Below are 12,381 nucleotides of genomic sequence, written 5' to 3'. Positions count from 1 at the left end.
ACTTAATAGGGTGGGATATGCTTTTAGCTTTTCCAACTGAACAGCATATTTATAGGTGAACAAATAGTACTACATGTCAATAACATTAATAAACCAAAGTACCATAATAGCGACGATGATGATCCTTTACAGAACTAAAGATAAACTTTCTCTATAGTAGCCATGGCATTTCAGGCTCACTAGTCCTTCTTCGACTTCCTCTAGTCCTGTTATCTGGATCATCTCACATCCCACCAATACGGTCTGTTATTGCTACCACATGGTGGCATCATTACTACTGGGGTTTACAGGCGAAGACTGCTGATGGCGTTTATGGGTGAGTCAGTTCAGATACCTTGTATCACAGAATCTGTGAAGGTTCCATTAGTCTGGACTATTTCCCACACTGAGTGATTCAAGAAGATGAGGGAAAAGAGACAATGAAATTACTACTGCTTTGTATGTTATTGAGAGCATTCCTGAGAATGGCATGCCATCAATCAGTACGTCCAGGATCCAATCCAGTTGCCTGCCTGAGAAAAGTTGGGGTGATATTCTGATGCCATCACTCAGATACCTAATAATTAGAGAGATTGGTTTTTTTTTCCATGTTGACCAGTGATTCTAAAAAAATAGAACAACTCAAAATTTGAGCAAAATTTGTATTTTATAGAGTTTTGAATTCTTTGTTTCTGATTTACAAAAGGTTTATATCAATTTTCTTTTAGGTCCTTGATGATAAAGAAAAGCAGAAGCAGCACTTTGAGCCAGGTATCAGCTGTAATTGATTTTAAGCAAAGATCAGTGATGTTTGTTATGCCTTTTTCATGGCAAAATGAAATTATTAAGTGTGTCAGTAACTGTGAAGATCCTTTAATTTGTAGTCCTGAGAGGTTTCTCTATACACTTCCTTAGGGATTATGGGAAAATTCCTTAAAAAGGCAGAGTTCCAGTCAGTTACTTTCAAAAAGGTAGCATAAATTTCCATTATATATTGTAATTTGCTGGTTTACATGTGTGCTGTAACACATATTTGTAAGTTATTGGTGGCATTGTTTGTGAATAGTTCATCTATGACTAGGACCCTCAACATCTAGCACTGTACCTTAAACTGTTTCAATTTTAATGGAATAAAAGTAATGATTAGTATAAAAACAGTCATCATCATCATGATAATCATAAAAATGTTAATTTGTTGTTTTCTATGTGCTAGGCACCTTTCAAGGCACATTCATATATAATCCATGTTAACCCAGACAACAGCCCTATGCAGTAGAAACCATTGTTATTGCCATTCGCACATAAGAATATGGGACACAAATATTAAATAACTTGCCGAAGGTGAAGTTTCTGGGAAGTGACATGATCACCATTTTAAACCCATACTCCAGCACTTGTGTTCCAACCACTGCACTTGTGTTCTTGGAGAATATTATTTAGATAAAACTGCACAACAACTCTTCCAAATTATTACACAAACAGGAATTTAGCACATTTTAATAACAAACTATATACAGTTTTCAGATCAAAACCTTCAGGGCAGTTGGGGCTTCAGTCAACAATCAGATTCTGTGATTGAACTTTTACCAGATAAAACCAAGATAAGTCCAAGATTGTGTCAGAAGGCTGAGCACGCTGTTCATTCCATCTCAGGTTGTTGTGTCCAGCTGCACAAATTTTAGTTATCCATTTAGTTGGCTAGATATTGGCCTTTTAAGCTGTTAGGATTGACAAGAGTCTTCTTAGCTTGGTAGTCAGGCACAAAACTGGAGCTAAATAGAATAGGCAAAATTATTAAAGAACTTTTAAGGGAACTAAGCAAATAAGTTTCTTTCTATTAACAATCTTTATTCCACATTGAAAAGTAGAGTAGTTGTGCAATATAGGGTCTTATTATAATAGTTATAATAATAGTTATTCTTATTTGTGGAAATATATACACATACACACACACACACACACACACACACACACACACACACATTTCGAGTTATGGTTACAGGAAAAGAAATAAGTTTCCAAGAAAGGATTTAAGGGTAATAAATCACTTACAAGTAGTTACTGATGTTTATATTATTTTGTCCAAAAGATTTCAACATTTTCAAACAACATTACCACTAATACACTTAAAGGAAAGACAGCATTTTATATTCAGTCCACTTAAGAAATAGACTCAGTATGAGACCAATAATAAATGCCATATACTGCAGTAAAGAAGTTATCCATCCACTGGCTGCTTTAATCTCATTCTAGAATTTAAAGCCATCTATATTTTTTGTCTTCCTGGCAGGAAGTGATCTAATTTTTTCAAGGTCAGTTTCTGGATTATTTACTTTATATAGAGGAGGAAAGAAAAGGAAGAGGGGAGGAAAGGCAGGAGACAGAAAGGTAAGTGATCATTCAAGGTAATTTTTTTCAACCTTTCTCTTCTTTATTTCAAATCTTGAGTCCTCTTTCATTTTCTTCATAATCTCCATTGCTTTTTAATGACCACTACTATATCCAGACCCATACCAGTTGTCATGGAGTAATTTATTCAATGAATATTTGCCTGTGTGATATTTGCAAGGCACTCTATATGTCTTAGGATATTTAGAGACTAAAAATTAGTTTTTTCCTGTTAATCATTTGGATTACTTATTTAGTTGTTCACTTTGTCTTAGCAGAGGATGGATAGCCAATATGTAAGCATAAAGTAAACAACTGTGTCCCATTATGAAAGAAGAAAAGAAAGGATTTAGATAAAGCCAGTGCAATTATCCATTAGTTATTTGGCAAGAAACTAAGCAAAAAGGCCAGATATTTTGTAATATTTTATAGTATCTTCAGTTGTCATAAGTTGGCAGATGGACATAAAATTTTATATATCGTATAAAACTGCCATCAATTCAATGAATATACCTGTTTCACATTAAAATAAATGAAAACAAACACTCAGTTTAAAGTTGTGAAGAATCTGACAGAAAATCAGAATATTCAAAGTAAATCACATTTTGGCTATGAAGCTGAATTTTGGAGTTCAAAGGAATCCAAATGACTAAAGAAAAAAACCTGGCAGAAGTCCAACAAAGCTTCTTTTCCAAGGACTTCCTTTCCCTAACCCCACACTCCAAGCAACCATCTATGGACGAGAGGAAACAATACATAGAAAAAAGAAAGTGATATTGAAGCCAATGGTGAGATCCCAAAGATGAAACAAGAAACCTGACTTCATTATTTCATGTCACCTTTTATTCAACTTTACTCTAATTTCACAAATGATTTCATGTCACCTTTTATTCAGCTTTACTATAATTTTCACAAATGATTTGGCAGAATTATTATTGTGCATGAGCCAGACTTTACATAAGCAGGATTTCAGGTATAGTGCCTTTTTATTTGAATCTGTTCTTTCATTACTGGGATTATGTTTGATGGGCAGTATGATTGGTTATTTTGTATTACCAGGTGGTTCTGGCTTGTTACATTCCAGTATATAACACTAGCACCATGTGGAGGCCGAGACAGGTACTACATGTTTTCAACTGTAAAGGAAACCACATTACAAGCCTATTCGTGCCCACAAAGTCTCCTGTTAGAAAATAATGTTTTATCAAATAATAATGTGACACTTTATATTCTGAGCACATCCACTTTTCATGACATTTATAATGGGTCTTACTAGTTAAGGGAAAAAATTTAAATGTCCTTGTAGAAATATTTAAGAACATTGAGGCTTCTATTCAGATATTACTTAACAAAAGGCTAGAACTGTGAAGAAATGACCATAAATGTATAAGAAACAAAGACAATAAATAGGAAAATGTGTCTTGTAAAAATGTGTTGATTAAAATTTAGCAAACTCAGTTGAAAATTTGATAGTTTGGAGAATTTTCAATTTAACGGCCCCTGATTTTGACTATTGGGTCTCATATCTAAAGCATCTCTAACATTACTATTACTGTAGGAAAATGAAAAATTGCATATAAATATGTCCTCTTTATATAATCTTGTTTATAATAGGAAATAAATAATGCAAAACTATAAACAAAGAGTACAAACTGTTCTAAACCCCAACCTCAATCTATTTGCTTACCAAAAAATAAAACCAAATAAAACAATGTCTTCCCCAGCGATGGAAACAGAAAGACTACATCAAGCTAGGATTTCACTTTGTATTATATGGAAGTAAGAAGTAAGCATGTTTCCAAAGAAAAATTAGTGTATGTGCATAGAGCTATGCCTAAAATTAATTGTAAGGGAATTTTAATCACTTAATGACCTGAAGATGAATCACTTATCACTTTAAGAAAGGTTTATATGTGGAATTTCAATAAGAACTCTACAGTTTGAAAGAAATTTTAATAGCTAAGCAAGAAGAGCTAATTGATGCATTGTATTCTCACAATAAGCTTGATAAGCTTTATCCAGGATTAAAATACAAGAAACAACTATGTATGTTGCAAATAAAGATGAAAATAAAATTAAAGATTTCCTGAGTGATAGGACTTTTAAAATAAAGTCTACTTTACCAATTCTTTTGTTTTTGATTACCTGATTAAAAATTATGGTAATTTGCTTAAATTCCTAGAATGCTGTCTCTCATAGTTTTAGTATCTTTATAGGAGAACAATTCAAATATAATTGTACCCATCTGAATAAGCAAATATACTAAATGCTTCTCCTAGAATTTTGGTATTCTCATTATTCAGTTCACAATTCCTTGTATCAATTTAATCCTTCTCTAGAGGATCAAATAACCCTTCTATTAGATAATCCCCAACCTCATAGATAAATGTAGTAACATTTTCCATCTTAAATACAGATCTCTCCCTAGCCTCACTTATCCTCCAGCTAGAGACCCTTTCTTAAGATTCAATTTGCAGTTAATTTCCTTCAAAATACTGTCCATGCTGTCTTCCTTTATTTACCTCTCGTCTTCTCTTGAATCTACTCTGTCAGTTTGAATTAGGTTTGGATGCAGGTGGTAGAAAATCCCAAACAACAGTGGTTTAAATATGACAAATATGACTTCTCCCTCTTGTAAACACAATCCAGGGCCGGTGTGGCAAAATAATGAACTAAATAACTAGTGAATAAGTAGCATGAGCACTTTCTGTCTTGTTGTTTATCCATCCTCAGTAGGTGGCCTCCATCTCACAGTCGAAGTTCTAGTCATCAAATCCTCTTTGTAGACAAAAATAATTAGAAATTAATGAACAAGGACATACTCTTTGCATTTAAGGACTTTCTAGAAACCTTCATACTCTTCACCTCTAAATTTTGAGTGCTGCAGGATTCACACCTACAACCCCTTGTCCATCTATACTCACCCCCTGTGGTGGATTTGCAATGTGTGAACTTGGCTAAGCTGAACTGCTTTTCCCAGAATTCCTATATATATATTTCCATTTTGGTTAAGCCCAAAGGAAAACTCTCTTGGGAGATCTGGAGGGTGCAAAGGAAACAGCAGTCATTTTGCAACACATACAATGTTCTTTATCTGTACCTGCTCTGCCTTCCAATGAAACTCCTGTAGCTTTTCTGTCTCCTGGGCATGTTTGGCTCCATGACTAAGGATCCCAGATGGAAACTCACATCATCAAGGTTAGAGGCACCAGAGCCGACACTATCTCAGTCTGTTCTCTTTAGGATTCAAGTTCATACTTATAGGTCCCAGCTTATTGTTTTTCTCCCAACTTTACATCCTTCTCTTTGGACTGCCTGCCCTGTGTACTTCAAAATCCAGCATTAGACATGAAGATAACAGCCTTACAGAGATCTATCAACTATGTTTCACAGATGCTTGGGGTTAAATCCCTGCAACAAATCCATATGTATCATCTCCTAGAGATTCCAATTCTTTCCGTGTACCCTTACTGGTATACCTTCTAGTAATCTCATCCAAGACTATGGCTTTTCATGGCATTTATGTGCTGATGGACTCAAATTTACACCAATAAACTCAACTCCTCCACCTCCCCACTATGCTCAGATTTGTTTATCCAATTGCCTTCTAGGTATTTTCACTTGGGTGTTTAATAAACCTCTTTATCTTAACGTGTTCAAAGCAGCACTTCTGATTTCTCACCTGCCCTTCACCCCCATGATCTATAAAACTACTTCTCCACCCCATAAATGGAAGTGCCCTGGTCTCTTCTCATCAGTACTTTTCTGCTCCATATCAATCAGAATAAAAGTCAAATCCTTATAGTGGTCTACGAGCTCCTCTGGATCTGTCCCTGCAATGTCTCCCACCTAAGCTACCATTGCCCTTCCCCCTCACCCCAGTCCTCAGCTGGGCTAAGCACACTGCTCCTTCAGAGCCTTTGCACTTGCTGTGTCCTCTGCCTGTAAACTTTCCCTCAGAACCATGCCTTACATGGTAATAACTCTAAATCATTAATGTATTACGTAAGACAAAAAGCTAAGAAGACATAATTACCAAGAAAATAAATGCTGAACATAATTAGATTATAATGTATAAGACTGAATACTGATTACTTATATTTCAACATCTACAAATATGCATTGTGATATTTTTACATGGAAGAAGTTTTTTTCAGACCAATATTTAGAGTAGAAGGCATGATGTGAATTCTGCTTTAATATCATGTAGCTGGGTACTCTGAATCAAAATATTACCTTTTCCTGAGCACTATTTTCTAGTATCTGTAATGGAGATTGTTAAGCTTAGGTAGAATATGTATTTTGAACTGCTAAGATTATATTCAAAGCTTTACCATGCACATATTTCTATAATTTTTCTATATTGTTTTTGTATTAAGATTATATATTAAAACACTTCAATAAGCTCTTCTATTTCAATTTTTGGGGTATGAAAAGATATGTGTGAAGTTTTCAATATACATTAGGATTTTTTTATTCCTATCATTTGTTCAATGGGTTAAAATATTTTTTTTCTCTGAAGAGCTAACTCTTATCAGGTACTTCTGAATATAACATTACAAAAGGATAATTGATTTTTCAAGATTTGAATAACTGGGCTCTTGTGTCATTAAATGTTCCATATAGTCAAAGGCATTGCTGTAGATACGGAATGTCTCCTGTTTACTGCTGAAGAGATGAAAGTACTAGGTGACCCAGTATTTCTCCATTCCTACTAGTGAAATCAATGACCTTGGCAGAAAGACAATCTAGCCTCTCAGAATACAAGAGAGCTAGTATCCTCCAACCAATATAGTAATAGTTTTTAACACATTTTCAACAAGGTCAGAATTTAAAGGTCTATAAAATGCTCTTGAAAACTATGCTGAATAGTTAAATCTGCAGAGCAAAATATTTTATAAAATCTGTATCTTAGTTTCATTTATTTTAGGGATTTGTTTCTTTATAAAAATAGACTCAACAGGAAAATTTTTAAAAACCCTGATACTTACATGTTGGAATAATGATATTTATTCCAACCAAAACTTTTACTCCTTGTTTGGGAGTATAGGACACATTATCATTAAAAGCATGGGCATATACTCCTCTTGATATATTTATCTCAATGTGCTCATGTATTCACTACTGAAGAATGAAAGAACAAATGAATGAAAGAAAATATATCAAATATTTCAAGCTAAAATTCAGTGAGGTTTTATTGTTATCAGAAGTTAATTAAACTTATGGGGGGGTGTTAGATATATTCACTATATTTATTATAGTGATGGTTTTACAAGTTGTATACTTGTTTCAAAACTTAACAAATTATACATCTTAAATATGTGTATTTTACTGTATGTCAATTATACCTCAGTAAAGCAGTTTAACAATTGATAATTAAAATGTTAGGTATAAATTTTTGTACTTATAAATTTTTTTAGAACATAATCATTCAAGATGAGCCTATTACAGAGAAATTTGAAAAGGAAAACATCTAAAATCATTATGCTCTGTTCTGAATATAAGTAAGATGATCACAAAACTATTTTGGTCTGCAAAAATAAGGGGTGGGAGCATGCTACAAAAAAAAATTGGCACTAAAATGCACTCCTGATATAATAAAAATTTTGTCCAAAAATAAATTGTTCTTGCTTTTAGCAGGGACCAAGACCTTGTTCTGTTGAGAGTAAAGTTTCAAAGTTCATCTCTTCCTCCTCACAACAGGACACTGTCGGTGTCCCACTACTCTGGTCTAGAGGTGCAGAGACAATAACCCCAGGTGCGTCATATGCAATACCCAGCCTTTTCAAAGCCAATTACTCATCCTTCTTTTAAAAAGCTCTGCTATTCTGGAGCTTATGCCTTTTGAATGAAACACTCTTGCCATTTATTCTGTCTAAAACCTCTTAATTACCTTCAATCTTTCATCAAAGACTATGACAACTATCTCATGTCATTCCAAATGATTTCAGCGTTCAAGTAACTCATTAGTCAACAATACTTTCAATACCTTGACCTTCTCATCACCAATGATTAGCTTCTGCCTAAAGCTTCAATCTTATGCAGTCTGAATATGACTACAAAATTGCTCTGTTCCCAAAAGCATTCACCCTCCTCTGAGCAAACACCCCTGTACCCCAAGTTTAATTTCTCAAACTTTCAATTTTTAATCCTTCTAAATCCTTTGATTTCTATCTCAGGGGCCAGACGACAAATATTTTAGGTTTAGCATCCACAGGTTTTCTGTCACAACGCAACTGCCATTGTAGTAAAAAAACAGCTGCAGACAATACGTAAATAAAGAGGCATGGCTGTGCTAGAAATAAGAACTTTTTTTCACATCCTGTCATGATGTTCTGCAGCAGTGTCTGGCTACTTCACTTTAGTCATGGAGCTTAAATTTTAGAACATAATCATTCAAGATGAGCCTAGTATAGAGAAAGAAAGCTTACTTTGGACATAGAAGCTTAAATTTCTTATAATTTTTACATGTTCCTAAAAATATGAACATTTTTATGGATGTTGAAGATTAAATTTCTTATAATTTTTACATGTTTCAAAATACCATACACCTTTGACATTGTTTTCAACCATTTATAGCGTGAAAAACCTCTTTTTAGCTGCAGGTTGTACAAACACAGGACCAGACTTGGGCAGTAGGCTGTGGTTTGCAACCCCTGTTGTATCTCATCAGAACCTTTAGATTACTTTTTTTACTGTCTTCCAATTTATCAGCCCACTTCTGTCTTCACTTCCTGCTTCAATTCTAAGACTGCCCTATTTTATAATGCTATTGACAATAACCTAAACTCCTTAGTCTCTCTCTTCTATGCCTCAACCATATGGCAAAACTCCAGCCTTGGATTAATCTGATTACCTGTTTTCCCCATGACTAAACCTGAAGTAGCCAGGCACTGCTGCAGAACATCACGGCAGGATGGGAAACTAATCAACTGCACTCTCTATGCTCCCCAGCAATCTCAGGAAGCTTTACTGCCAAACTCACAGTCCCACTCTTCTCAGTACTTTCTTCCAATCTTCTCAAATGTGTGTTCTCCCCCTACCCTAAATCTTCCCTTGGTCATAGTAGAGGTCTGGATGCCTAGTTTGTAGAAAAAGCTAGAAACTTCCTGGACATGGTCTTTCCTTCTTCTGGTTGTGTTAGATGCATCCTTCCTTCATCTACCATTACTATACTCAGTGGTAAACTGGGCTCTATCTCCTCAACCTTGTATCATCTTACATTATCCAGTGGTCCTTCTCCCTTCAATTGTTCTCAAAGTAAATGTTTAAATGTGCTCAAGCCTCTCCGTCTTAAAAAAAAAAGGTAGCAGCAGTCTTCCTTCAAAAACTCCATCCCCTCTACTGTCTCCATCCCCTCCTCTTGCCTGTTACAGCAATTCTTTAAAGTCCTCTTTAGTCTCTTTTTCTAGTCTTCTTACTTTCTTCCAAATAGTCAGGCCACCTTTCCTATCACATCACAGAAGAGGTGTGATGTTCTCCATGTCACTAAATTACTGGTCATGTTTTAGCTCTCATTAAAAAAAAAAATTAAGCAAATAAAAAACCTCCCAACAAACAAAACTAAGAAAGAAGAGCATGTAACTCAAGATAACCATATTTTTCTATTTAAAGACTTACTTCTTATCAATCACCTATTTCTACAAATGTTTAATTCTCAATAGAATGCTTTGAGCATATATTTTCAAAAATTATCATCAATAATCTGTTCACATCAACATTAGACATACTGATACATCAACCATGGTTTTCTAGGTAAATATATTATCTAAAGCTGAAGAACAATATTACCACAAATTCAAGGGTTTAAAACACCACATTCATTGTCTCAGAGTTTGTACAAGGAGTCAGACATGGCTTACCTGCATCCTCTGCTCCAGGGCTCAGAAGCCTGCACTCACAGCTTTTGCAGAGCTGAGGTCTCATCTCAGTCCCCATTAAGGGAGGATCCACATCTACATTCACTCTGGTTCTTGGTAGAATTCAGCTTCCTGAATTCTAGAAACTGCAACAAAGGCTTCAGTTTCTTCCAGGCTGTTGCTGAAGGCTCCTCTCAGTCCTAGAGGCGCCATGGATCCTCGCCACGTGTAATTCCCCAGTACAGTGACTGCCTTCCTCAAGGTGAACAAGAGAGAAAGAGACCCCAGCAAGATGGGCAATACAATCTCATACCACACAGTCACACAATCAATGCACGTAAACATGTACATCCGTTAGCTTTGCCATGTTCTATTTCTGTATTCTACAGCTACATCACCTATAAGATAGAAGTGCATCCAGAATCAAAAGTGGCACATTGTACCGAAAAGGATATTTTTAATGTCCATTTCATGTTTTGTGAGTCACCTCTGATTTGACATTCATTCTAGTCTTTAAACAAGTGTTTTATAATAATTTATCACTTGAGGGTCACTTACTGTCTAAAAGGGCTTCCAATCCGTTATCAGCAACCTTTTGAAAAAAGGATGACATACAAAAAAGGTAATTTTAAGATCTATGCATGATAAAAAAATAGTTCAGTCATATTCACTTTGGCTATTTTTATAGTTGTGCTGATAAAATATATTTTATAAAATATAAAAATATAATTTTAAATTTTATAGTTTATTCAAAACCAGGGTTATAACTAGGTAGTTTATTGTTGTCTTTTGTAGGTAGACAATAACCACGTTGTCACTAAAGTTACAGCTGGCTGAATAATTTGCTGTTTTCATTAATAATTTGACATTCCTTTGTAAAAGTATTCATAATGGTACCTTGGATAATATTGTAGTGTCAGCTTATTCAGTTATTGAAGGATCTTTTATTAAAATATGTTTCATCTATAAGGCAATCCTCACAGAATAAATTCGAAGAATAGCTTTAGATTAAGGAACAAATGATACACACGTATGCATGCATGCAAACACTCTGTCTCAAATTCAGGGAGTTTGAAGAAAGCTTTGAAGAAATGCTTAAATCTTGTTAGAGGAATAAATGCTTACATTTGTTAATTCTGTAAAATAATTACATTTTCATAATTTAGACAATTTAAAAGTGATTAAAATTTAACTAATTTTCTACTCTGGTTCTTTCCATCTCTAAATTGGAAGATAATGAATTACTTTTCTGATAATAAGAAACACTGGTGTGCTATTTTTCACTCATGAGCTAAGAGGGAAAGTCTCAATTGCTAATAGTACAATTTTTTTGCAAGAAACACATAACTACAGAATTCATTTCACTGTTTTCGCATTTGATGTATTATCTTTGTCATCACATCGCTATAAAAATTTTTGTTATTTTTAAGCAAGAGGAGCCATACTATTCACACTATCACACTATTTACTTTTGTTTTTCTTCATGCAAATGTAGAATAAACATCTTAGCAGCACTTCCATATGATTTTGATAACTTCTTTTTGTCTTGAATTATACTTACAGTAGGTTTGAGCCTGCTTTACTTTGTTTAGGTGTATACAACTTCTATTTTGTATTTTAGGAACATATCCAGAAGATGAAGACTTTTCAAATATTTTATACCTACCTTAAAAATGCTTTTCTAAATATCCACTAACTTTACAATGGAAAAATACACTCAGGTGTCTTCCCTTCAGTGCTCACTCTCCCTTGAGGTGAGTTGTCAGTGGATGTCCTTATTCATCTTTTGAAATCTATAATTAGGTGTGCCTGCAGCCATTCTTTTTTTAGGTTTACACATTAAATTGAGTAATCATTACTCATTCTCTGAACTTTCAAATATCCTCACTGTTTTCCATTGGTCTCTTAAGATACCAAGACCTGATAAAACATGACAAAGTCTTATGTTAGAATATTAGGCTTCCACTTAAAATCATGTTTTTTGGAAGCCTATATAATAACATGTAAAAAGCTTATGAAATAGTTTTAGGTGGGAAAATTATACAATTATAAGATAATGCTTGTATGCATACAAAAATATCTTGCTAAGATGAGAGTTTAACGGTGTCTGAAGGAAATGATTTCCATGATTTTAGCTTTCTTCTCTATAATTTTT

The sequence above is a fragment of the Manis javanica genome, chromosome 6, assembly GCF_040802235.1.
Source record: "Manis javanica isolate MJ-LG chromosome 6, MJ_LKY, whole genome shotgun sequence".
Classification (NCBI taxonomy): domain Eukaryota; kingdom Metazoa; phylum Chordata; class Mammalia; order Pholidota; family Manidae; genus Manis; species Manis javanica.
This window is presented reverse-complemented; position numbering follows the sequence as displayed.